This window comes from Solanum stenotomum, chromosome 8, assembly GCF_019186545.1.
Source record: "Solanum stenotomum isolate F172 chromosome 8, ASM1918654v1, whole genome shotgun sequence".
NCBI lineage: Eukaryota > Viridiplantae > Streptophyta > Magnoliopsida > Solanales > Solanaceae > Solanum > Solanum stenotomum.
In genome coordinates, this window is record NC_064289.1 from 21343439 (window position 1) to 21354378 (window position 10940).

At 27.1% G+C, this 10940-nt stretch overlaps 1 non-coding gene across 1 annotated transcript; it reads left to right on the top strand.

Annotated features, from left to right (window-relative positions):
* The first annotated feature begins 9733 nt into the window (after window positions 1-9733).
* LOC125875323 (U1 spliceosomal RNA) lies at window positions 9734-9893 on the top strand. Its single transcript, XR_007447391.1, has one exon. It is a non-coding gene; the product is annotated as a U1 spliceosomal RNA (small nuclear RNA).
* Window positions 9894-10940: the final 1047 nt, after the last annotated feature.

The window sequence follows — 10940 nt, forward strand, 5'->3', positions numbered from 1 at the left end:
TATTGAAAACAATTTCTAAATTTGGTATGAATTATTATTTTCATTCTCGAATTATTGACAGTCTTAAAAACATTTTTATATCTGACTGATTGATCTTAAACACATTTGAGTTTACCACATGAGTGAAATACACCCCTAAATTCTCGTCAAACTTAGGAGTATTTTCAACACTTCTCTCAGTTTTTTATTAAAAGTCTCACATTCCTACATGAGTTTGAGACCACTTGTCATGTCATGTGGAAGATCAGGAATGTATTTAAGTTGAGTTAGTCAAGTAGAGAAATATTTTTAAGGTTGTCAATAGTTCGGATTTGAAATTAATAATTCATGTCAAGTTCAGAGGTATTTTTAATACTTCTTTCTATTTGAAAATTGAAATTGTGTTATGCTGTAAAGACAAATTGGAGTTGTTTTGATTTTCTTTTGAGTAATTTGAAGTGAAAAAGTGAAAGTTATTTTTTTAATTTTTGAAAATTCTGAAATTCAGTTTCTAGTTAAATTCCAACATTTTGTGATCAAATGTATTTTTTTTAAGTGCAACATATAAAAAAAAAATTAGAAAATTCAGGGCAACTCCTTAAAGTTATGAATTCTATTTGTATTTGTGGAGATATGACAAAAGCAAGTTCATGATCTTTAGTAGTAAATTCAAATAATAAGTTTAGTGTATTATAAAATAATGAGTTCAGTTGAATCTAGGGAACGTAAAGTGTGGGTTGGAGTAAGAAAAGATCTCTTTCCAAGTGCCACCCCTAGGTATATGGAAGTGGCAACATTGTGAGTAAGGGTAAGGTTTGGTGTGAGGTCAATATCAAGAGGAGATTATTAGCTGTCCTCCATGGAGGATAGTGGTAGACTTGGGAAAAGATCAAATCTATATATATATTGACTTCTTTTTGTTGTATTCATTCATCAATTTAGTTTGCAGAATATTAAATGGTACAACAAGTGGTACTACCTAATACTGGTACATACTTTAATTTATTAATTTGTTAGTACCTAGTATTGATTTTGAAGCAAGAAATGGTGTTGAGTGCATGACTAGTGAGGGACAATCAACTTTTGGATTACTTCATTTAAATTTTGGTAATGACGTTTATGATTTGATTAAGAAGTGTGATCAAATGAAGTTAAGGGAATTTGGTGAAGCAAGTATTAGAATGTCCTTGAACATGGCTTAATTTGTTTTTTTCGAAGAGATAGTAAGGACATATCATCAATAATTTAGAGCATAAATTAAATATTACTATAATATTTTTATTATAGATAGATACGTCAGGTTGTGGTCAACCAATAGAAAGAAAAATGTCTATATATGATTTAAAATAGGAAAAGAGATGTATATATTCCTCAATTTCGCGCTTTTGAGCAGATATAATCCTCATTAAAAAAAAAATAAAAAAATAAAAAAATAAAATAAAAATAAAAATATATATATATATATATATATATATAATAAAGAGTAAATATCTTTAAAGGTCACTCAATTATCGAGAATTATTTTGTAAAGTCACTCAATTTTCTTTTGTATCAATAAAATCATTCAATTTTAAGATTTTCTTTTATAAAATCACTCAATCAAATTTATCATTAAAAAAATATATGACATGACAAAATAAATTAATTTTTATGCCATGTTGACATGGACCCCACAGATAAAACAAAATTAAAGAAAACTCATGTCTTAAACCCAATCCATCAACAATTTCATAACCGTCGAAATTATATAGGTTTGCAATATTCTTCTCAAATTTATTATTTTTCTGAAAAAAATAATAAATTAACCTCCAAAGATCGATTTACATTTTTTAATTTTTGATGTTTAATAAATCGACCTTCAATCAAAAATCGATTTGCATTTTTTTATTTTTGGTGTTTAATAAATTGACATTCAATCAAAGATCGATTATAATTAAAAGTATGTGGTTGTGTACAGGAACTTGATTTCTTTTTTACAAAAGATTAATTAAATAGACCACACTTTATCTCTATTCAAATAAAAACATAAAACAAAAGGTGATAAATAAACAAACTAAACGGTACAAAAAATAGGCAGTGACTTTTTTCTCCATACGACTTCCTTAGTTGTCCAGCCAGATACATCTATCGGCAGTGATTTTAATTAAATTTAGACTTAATTTTGATATAATTAAATTCATGCAAATTTCTTAGTGTGCAGTGATCTTAATTTTAAATATGACACAAAAATTAATATATTTTATCATGTTAATATCTTTTTAATGAAAAAGTTGGTTGAGTGATTTTATTAGAACAAAGTTTAAGTTGAGTGATTTTATAAGAGAAAAACCTTAAATTGAATGACTTTATTGATACAAAATAAAGTTGAATGACTTTATAACATAAATACTCATAGTTGAATGACCTTTTGAGATATTTACTCATACAATAAATGTATATTTACTATTTTCATTAACTTACTTATATTATACTAAATTAAAAAAAATTCTAAAATTATTTGTTTTACCCCTCCAGACCAAAGAATGTGTATATCTAAGATATATGTTTTATTTATTGATTTAATTTAAGCACCAAATATAATCATAACTCACCCATCCTCCTACCCCCAATTATGATTTGTTTATCTAGTTTTGATTTGACAAGAAGTTTAAGAAAGCAATGAAAGATTTTTTAAGCTTGTACCAGAATATTTATTCTTGATCTTAAACATATCACATAGAAAATTAGCACTAAGAAGTTGCCAAAAAACCATTTTTTAAAAAACAGATTAAAAATAAAAATAAATAAATTGAAAAAGATATAAATGTTATTCTCAAAGTGACACAAGTAAATCATAGACTTATGTAGGTATGGAACCCTGCAACAATGCAACTAATTAGTTGTTGAAATTAGGATATGCTAACAGAAAAAATTACCGTAGCAGCAAAGAAAGAAAAAAATGTTGAGTTGAGCTAACCAATCGGTTACCGACTATTTGAACGTTATATTTGAAATTACACACATTCATTTTAAAAAGAGGAAAAATTACCTAAAAGCAATATTCTTTAAAAAAATTTATCATTTGAAAAAATTATAAAATTTCTATTTTTTTCTATTCTCGGATACATCACTTTACGCAATGTCTCAGGACGTACACGATGTATCAGGACATTGAGCGATGTATCCAAAACCGAGACGCGATATATCGAGAAGTTGAGTGATATATCAAAAATTGGGATGAGATGTATTCGAATTCTACCAAATTTAAGGAATTTTTTATAATTTAGAAAACAATAGAGATATAATGTAATTAGCTCTTAACAATATAAAATTTGTGTGAAATTTCCATTAAAAATGCCAATTAAGTTGCTCTACTTATGGAAAATTGGTATGCTGTAAATACGCCCATAATACATTCATGACCGAAGATAGCGTGCATCCAATCAGTTTTCTTTATTTTTGGCGTACCTTTCATAATCATCGTTTTATGGGATCGGGACGAGCTAGATTTGAGAGAGGCGAGAGATCAAAGGTTGAATACATTTATATTTGTTGTGTCAGGTTATATCAGGGATACATATTTTGAATCAATAAATACAATTGTATAAACAAAATAGGCAATCGAGATTGGGAAATAAAGGAGAGAGGTGAGCAAAATTTGGAACAAAGAAAGAGGTTGAATACATATTGTATTTATTGTGTATTTCGTGATAAATTATATTTGTATTAATTTATCGCCTTGTGTATTTGTATTTATATGTTACCACTTACCAGGTATGTTTGTATTTGTTTTGTATCTATATTTAAATTTAAAAAAATACATATTTGATACAACTGAATCTTGGAGGTGAGAGAGAGGCCAGAGGGAGAGAAATTTACAATAAAATCTCGTCTGATGCTACCTATTGTAATTATTTTAAATTATAATTATATATCGTAAATACCTATCATATGTTTATATTACGTAATTTTTCTAAAAAAAAAACAAAAAAAAATCACCCTTTTGGGATTATTCTACCACAAAGTTTGATTGTATTGACACTAAGATAAAACACAATGTCCCACCTCAAAGGAGTGCTAGAATGTTCTTTTGACAATTTTTAACACTTTTGTCCACTACATTATTGTAATAGGTGTTAAGCAAAATAAATAAGTCGGTGCATATATTTCCTGATTTAAATATACAGTGAAAATTGTTTAATCGACAATGAGAGGCTACTTATCGTATATTTTGATTTTTGGGTAATAAACTTTGTTTAGTAATCATAAATATATAGAAATTAAAGTCTAAGCTTATATTTGAATGGTGTGAATTGTATTAGTATTATGCCTGCTTTAATAATTGGATGACTCTAATTTATCCTACGTCTTTATCAACTTGTCGATTAATGTCTTCATGTATGACATATTATTACAATTATTGCTTTGAACTCCTCTCATAGAGAAAAATGCCATCTTTAAAATATCTCTTCATATTAATTATTTGGTAATACAAGTTTTACTCATTTTGGTACCTACCAATCAATATTCAAATTTTTAATTAAAGTAATCTCCGAAGAGTATATTACTCATTTATTCAACAACGTACTCATACTAACGAGAGTTGTGGTATAGTAATAAGCACTCTTCATTCTAGAGGTTTGAGTTCGACTTCCTCTGAGTATGAAGTTGTCTTTAATAGAGAGCATTTTACCCCACAATGTGACTTTCCAACGCGAATTCAGATTTAGTCGGGGTCTAATGTGGATATCAAATACCGTGTGAAAAAATTAAAAAAAATACGTATTCATCAATAAGATACAAGCTCCCGTTTCGTCATAAATTTTAGAGTTATAACTTAAATTTTACTTGATTTTATAAAAATAATTTTACAAGTAAAGGTAAAATTTCTTCCAAATATAATTTTATTTTTTTAAAAAAAAAAACTTAAATCTATCGTATAACCGCTAGCTAACTTTTGAATGCAAATTCTGCCTTTCTTTTATGAAAAGAGAGACATTGATCTTGAAGCGTCTGTCTTCGTGGAGACATTAAAAAGTGCATTACTTCTTTTAGAAAAAAAGATGCTACCACTATTTAAGAGAAAAAAAGTATTTATAATATTTATGAATTTTGCGTAAATTATTGTTGTATCCCTCAATTATTAAGAGTTTTAAAAATATCAAAATGATTAAAGGACTTAAAATTATCCTTTTCATGTCATATATACAAATGTGTTATTCACGTATGTGCACGTGTGAATTTTTTTTTTACTAATGTGACATATTCATAGATACATTATATGACATGAGAGGAGTATTTAAAATTTCAATTAGTCAAGTAGGTGTGTATTTTTATTACGGTCAATAGTTCGAGAATGAAATCAATAATTCTCGACAGTTTTAGAGACAAAACTAACAACTTCATCTTTATTTTATTTTTAAAATATTATTTATAATTACTTGTCATTTTTTATATTGATTGTTGTTATATATATACTTGTGGATATTCATTAAATATTTTTATTTTCCAAATAGAAAAAATGACAAGTAATAAATAATATTTAAAAATGAAATAAAGACGGTGTTGTTAGTTTTAAGAGTATAAGTGAGTAAAAAATGTGAGTGAACTTAGCAAAATAGGTGGATGAAGGGTATTTTTAGACTTTTTCCTATAATTCAGAAGTATTTTTAAGATTGTCAATAGTCGCAGATGAAATTAATTATTCTCGCTAAGTTTAGGTGTATTTTCAACACTTCTCTCATCTTTTTTATTAACTTAAGAATAATACATTCTTCTAAGAGTTTGAGACCACTTGATATGTCATGTGACAAATCAGAAGTGTATTTAAGTTTAATTAATTAAGTAGAAAAATATTATTAAGGCGGTTAAAAAATTCAAAAACAAATTAATAATTTTCATCAAAATCACAAGTATTTTTAATACTTCTCTCAATAAAAACTAACTAAATATGGAAAGAAAAGAGAAAAAGGTTCGATATGAGTTGGAGGCAGACAATTTATGGTGTTATCCTTTTTAAGTTTTCTCAATGGTACAGGATGAAACACCAAACTAACTTTTTCATTATAAAGTTGGGGAGCAATATTAATTTCTTAAATATTAAAACGCTACTTATCTTTTTAATGCAAATTCTGCCTTTCTTTTATTGAAAAAAAAAAAAAAGAAGAAGAGAAAATTAATGTTGAAGCACCTATCTTTGTGATCTACTGATGTAGTTTAAACAATTTATAAGCCCATTATTTCTTTTTGGCAAAAAAGATGCTATCATCATTTAATTCTTTAAATTACAGCCAACTAAAGATAGAAAGAAAAGAGAAAAAGGTTTCATGTGAATTGGAGGCAGCTAGCTTTGCATGCCTAAAGGTTTAGAGTCCTGAGAAAAACTCGCTGATAGGTGTAATTTGTTTTAGATATATTGTATTTATATGTATCTGACTTTTTTGCTCACCTATTTCTTATCTCGCTCGCCTCCCTATGTATCTGTATTTCAAGACAAGAATGTATATGGTATCCAAGATACATGTATCTAATGTGATTCATATGGATCTATGATACATAGACTATTTCACTAGATTCTTTTTCTTCTATTGCTCGTATATCTTCTTATTTCAGTTTATCTGATAATAAAAATACATATATTTAGATGTATTTAACTTAAAATTTGATATAAAAATTATTAATTGATAAGACAATATATAATTATAGATAGAAATACATATATTGTAGTTTTGCCTTTAAGTTAAAACTACGTTCCATGAAATTTTCATTTGGGTGCGTCGGTTTGACACGAGGAAAATGTTTTCCAAAGAGTATTTTTTCCTCCAACATTACACTCAACTATAGTTGACTTATGAACATGTATATCTGAGATATATATTATTATTTTTGAAGTTTGTGATTTTAATTTAAAGATATATTTATTTTTAGACTTAAATATGGCATATAGAAAGTTAAAATTTTAAAAATTATTTTTAATACAAATTAAAAAAAAAAAGTGAAATAAATAAATTAAAACGAATGAATATTGTTTTCAAAGTGACCCAAGTAAATCATATACTTATGTAGGTAAGGAGCTCTGCAACTATGCAGAAAAGTGTTGATTTATAATTTTAATTTTTATCAATTGATCAAATCTAGCCAGACATAAAAAAAAATTAAAAGGTAAGATATAATTTGTCAAATATTATAATACAGAAATTTAAATTCATATCCCACAAAAATACTTGTTACTACAGTTTTTTTCTTTGAAAGACCAACGCAAAATGACCCATTAGCTCTTTGTAATAGGGTTGTGCATATGTACTCGGTACTGTACAATATTTTAAAATTCGATAGGATAACTTTGATTTTCAATATCTAAAAATATTATATTATTATCATATCAAATTAGTTTGATACTTTAAATTGTGATTTTGTTATTTTATGATATGATTATTTAGTAATCATAATTTGCTTGACTTCAGTTTATATATATTCATATAATAAAGAATTATAACTTTAATTTTTTCTAAAACGATTCAATCATATTAGACGAATAATTATCTTTAATTTGTTAAATAATTTCACAAAAGAACATTTCAATCACGATAGAATAGTCAAAAATGTAAAGTTTAAACAATATTATTGAAAATTTATATAATTTAAATATTTAGTTTATAAATATAAAAAAAATATTAAATACCATACCTATAATATCATAATACTCATATTGCGATATAAAATATTTCAATTTCAATATTAATATTATACCATGCCCACCCTACTCCATAGACTTCTTTCCTTGGATAAAGACAATTTATATATATTGTGTTATCCTTTTAAGTTTTCTCAACGGAACAGGCTAAACAGTTGGGGAGCAATATTAATTTCTTAGCGTAAGAGGTCCAGACATATCCGTAGGGCTCATTTAGTATGCGGGATAAAATATAGTAATAATTTTAGAATAAAAGATAAAATTATTTATTATTTTATATTTATTTCATGTTTGATTGGTAGGATAAGATATAATAATCTCATGAAATGTATTAAAATAGAGGGATTATTATTTAATATAAAAAGTAAGAAATAGTTAACTTCATGAGATATTCTCAACTTATGAAATATTCTTGTGTATCTCATCGATCTCCATACGAAATGAAGAACATATTTGCTTAATTTTGCATACCTTAAGAATATACTTGACTTTTTTCCTCTTATTAATCAACTAATTATGTTAAATTGGGGCTCTTGTTAAATTAAGATTATATCTAAACCAACTATTGAACGATAAAAATATATGTGAGCTAATTAATTATATGAAGGATAAATTTAATTTGCTCATTTTCAAATACTTTAAAGACTGAACCTTTTTCAATTTCTTAATTAGGTATAGCTTAACAGTAAAAAGGTGAAAACTGAGTTGAAAAAAGAAACGTGTTAGCTCTAGTCTAGTAGTCCCTTTTCTAAAGTGAATTTGTTTTAATGACGTTTTAAATTTGATAAACGAAGTGTCTTTTCTCAAACTTATAATTAATGCTTTATTAATTAAGTGAATCGTTGAAGCCTAAAAGGAGAAACAAAGCTAGATTTGGTGAATATTCATCAACGCAAATTGTGTTTCAGTTCTAAAATTGTGGATTCTAGTCATCTAGAGAGTAAAATGGTGAGAAATAGATTTATTTTTTAAAAAAAAGGTTTACTTTTAAAAAACCCACCAATAAAATAATAATAAAAGGCTATATTTTTAATTGACCAAAATAGAGTGATTATCATAATGGAGTATATTTAACTACCTTGCATTCTAATAAGTATAAGAATCAATATCAAATTAAATAATAGTTAATAAACTTTAAAAAAAAATTTAGATAAAAATTGTGTTTAGGTCCTCCTAACAAGTTGATACCACTCCAATGCTGTTTCTTCATAAATAAGTTTTTATTAAATATATTTTGGATTTTTTTCATTTTTTTTAAAACTCAAAATGCCACATTTAATATGTTAATTCGTTGCTTTTCCACGTCAGCAGCTTCTCTATTACACTTCTCTAATTTGTTTTGTCGATTGTAAAAAAAAAATCAAAATGGTATAGTAATCTTTATTAAATGATACAAGTCTTAATTAAAGTGTCAATCTAAGTAAAAAATGATGTCAATTTTAGGTGACAGTTGATGTGTCCGACTATAAAAAAAATTTGAAATTGATAGACCCTTGGCATGGCTTAGGGTCATTTGCACTTTTCTCCTATTTTGTGTGGGTCTTTAATTTTTGTCCCTCAAGATAAATAATTTTGTCACAGGGCAAGTTTATATACATTTTCACAAATTATGTCAAGCGTCACGTCGACTTATGTCCCACTAAGCATAAATTCAATCGTTAAAAACAAAAAAATTAATATTAGTTCATTCAAAGAGCAAATCGTGGGATTAAATGAACGAATATAGCCCTAATATAAGCTAGGGTGTTAACAATAAATAATGTTGAGCCTAATAAATTATAAATCAATTAACTAAATTGGTCAAGTGATAAACCAGTGGTGGGGGACGCTAACCACATGCTTTGGTTGTTAGTTGCTCAATAAGTTTATTATCGCTGACTTTTCAAGTATTTTGGATAATATTCAATTATTAGCTAATTGATATTTGATTATAGATCTATTAAGTGCATGTCTACGTTAGTTACTAACTGGAAAATGGTGTGTGCCCTACATTTCAAGCTCTAATTGTAATGTTGATGATATGAATAATTCTTTCCATTTTAATTCTTTAAAATTGTTCTATACATAATTGAGAGATGAGTATGATAGACCTGGACGGGTCAATGTGCGATTAATAAGACCTATGGTCTAGGTTGGTGATCTCCACTGCACTTTGGAGGAGTGCCTGCCTAAGGTCGGTCCAAGTGGTTGATCCTATGTCATACTTTGTTGTTGTGAAGGTCTGTGTTTACGATTATTTACTTTATATATTTTGTTTTATTTTTAATATGTTTATTTGAGCCGATGATCTATCGAAAATAGTCTCTCCACCTTTATAAGATAGTAATCATATTGTATACTTACGATAAACCGTCCTCTCTAGACCCCACTTATGAAATTATACTGAGTATATTCTTTTTAAATTAATGTACATTTCCCTTTTGTGTTCTTTATAATGCAGCTATATATAATCTAGCACAGTTATATTAGGTATCACTTAATTGTCAGCATGACATATAGTCCAGAGTCCAGACAAGTGAGAAAATGATATTCTTCCAGTTAATTTTTTGCACACAGCTAAGATATATATGTCTGGATATGTATAATTTGATAGCCAATGGTAGGTCTTAACTTTAAATGCTTTGTCATTATCATTTTATTATTGATAATACCATTCTTGTTATTATTATTATCATTTTCATCATCATCGTTATTTATTGGAAATTATTTTTAAATGGAACGTTAAAAAAGAAGATAAAAAGGCATAAAGTGGAATAAGACTTGGCATGCCCATGATGGAACAACTAGTGAAGTAACGTTTCTACCGCAAATTTCATTTTCTTCTATATTTAATAAAAAATAAAAATTAGAAATTAAATTGGCATATATATATGGACCTTTTTCTTTTTTTTTTTTGGTTTTCTACCAGTGTTCAGTACCCACATTGGAACCCGATTAAATTTGGATTCATGCCAAGAAGTCCTACATTGGAGGTAAAATACTCCCTAACAAAGGTGACTCTGTACCAGGGGGACTCAAACTCGTGACCTCTGGTTAAGTATGAATGACTACTTATCACTCCACCACAACCCTTGTTGATATATATATACATAAATCTCATAGTGTTAAGAGCTAATTACATTTTATCCATATTCTTTCCCAAATTATAAAAATCTCTTAAATTTATAGGAACTCGGATACATCAGGAAACCCAAGGATACATAGCTCGCGGATTGCGAATGAAACATTATTTAATGGGAGGGATGTATACGAGAGGAGAGGGAAGTATTCGAGAGGAGAGGGATATATA